Source organism: Chiloscyllium punctatum, chromosome 34, assembly GCF_047496795.1.
Source record: "Chiloscyllium punctatum isolate Juve2018m chromosome 34, sChiPun1.3, whole genome shotgun sequence".
In the NCBI taxonomy this organism is placed as follows: Eukaryota; Metazoa; Chordata; class Chondrichthyes; order Orectolobiformes; family Hemiscylliidae; genus Chiloscyllium; species Chiloscyllium punctatum.
In genome coordinates this window covers 22446015-22447489 of record NC_092772.1, presented here as the reverse complement: position 1 = coordinate 22447489, position 1475 = coordinate 22446015, and the positions used below count along the sequence as shown (strand labels likewise).

At 47.7% G+C, this 1475-nt stretch overlaps 1 non-coding gene across 1 annotated transcript; it reads left to right on the top strand.

Moving 5' to 3' along the window:
- The first annotated feature begins 821 nt into the window (after window positions 1-821).
- Window positions 822-903, top strand: trnal-uaa (transfer RNA leucine (anticodon UAA)). Its single transcript has one exon. It is a non-coding gene; the product is annotated as a tRNA-Leu (tRNA).
- Window positions 904-1475: the final 572 nt, after the last annotated feature.

Below are 1475 nucleotides of genomic sequence, written 5' to 3'. Positions count from 1 at the left end.
ACGAATCGCACTCCCTCAAAGTCAGTAAGCCAGTGTGTCTGGCAATGGTTCCGCCTTTTCTGTTTTGCTTCTGTTCCACGGTCAGAGCTGTCAGTTTTTGGATTCGCTGGAGTGCTGAGGGGGTAACACAATTTGTGTGGTATTTTTCTTCAGGCCAAACTCCACCCTCCAGGAAAAATAGCCAAAGGCGCTGAGTAACAAACAGCACGCGTTTTTTACCAAATGTTCGATTGAAGCTGGTGTCAGCCTCTGGAGCGTCTCAGAGTTGCCAAGCACGGAAACAGACCCTGCTATCTAACGTGCCACTGCTAAACAGATAACCGAAATTAATCTAACCAATATTTGCCAAAATTTGTCCCTTATCTCTCCGAACCCTTTCAGCTGCCTTTGAAATGTTGTGAGCGCACCAGTCTCTGCCACTAAATATGACAATTCATTCTGTACACACGGAAATGTCTGTGTTCAAAACAAGTGTCCCTCACATCCCCTTTAAGTGTTACTGTTCTCAAATTAAACCAATGTTATCTCGCTTTGAACTCATGTGTCTTGTGAAAAATTACTCCCTGACTCTTTTCTCTGTCCGTCTGCCTCATGTCTTTATAAAATTCTGTAAGGCCATTCCTCAGCGCTGAAGCTCCAGGGAAAACTGTCGAAGCCAATTCAGCTTCGTGCTATTGTCCAAACAGTGCAAACCTTGCAAACCCTTTCAAATACTTTCGGAATTGCACCACGATCGTTACTGAATACGCGATCTGTTAGTTCCCGAAGTGAAGTGATGCTGAAACACTAGTAATGACAATTTCAGCCGTTTGCCTCCGTACGGTAGCGTGGCCGAGTGGTCTAAGGCGCTGGATTTAAGCTCCAGTCTCTATCGAGTCGTGGGTTCGAATCCCACCGCTACCAAAGTGCCGGCTGCTCTGCTGCTGGCAGTTGAACATGGGAAGCATTTGTGTTTTCGTCGTTGTGTTTGCAGCTGCTCAGGCCTCTGATCTAGACTGACTCTGAAAACAGTGCGAGTCCTTGCTGTCGGAACCTCCTCAACCACTCTGCTTTCGGACATATGCGAAGCCAGTTTCTGTGCCTCAAATAGTCAGCGCGTTTGTGTGAAAGTTTGGTGGTTCGAGCAGGCCTTGAGCATCGAACCTCAATTATTTCAGTTCAAGCATTGAGACCAACCATGTACCGACACTGCAACCACGAGAACTCACCCGAGTCTGCAGCTGAATGTGGCCCCAATCTCTCCAAGGCCCCGCTGCCAACAGAAAGCGGCTACTGCGGCTTCCTGCTCAGCCCTGGGACACAGCACATGGAAAATCCTTCCCCAGGAACGGCTCTTCCCGTGTGAAAGGGGCAACCATGACACTTTAAATTGGAAACGGCTTCAGAGGATTGTTCCTGTTCTTGGAACGTTTCATAAACAAAGCTCCTGTCTCGCAAATAGAAGTGGGAAAAGTTGTTGGCAGGAAGAATAGAGA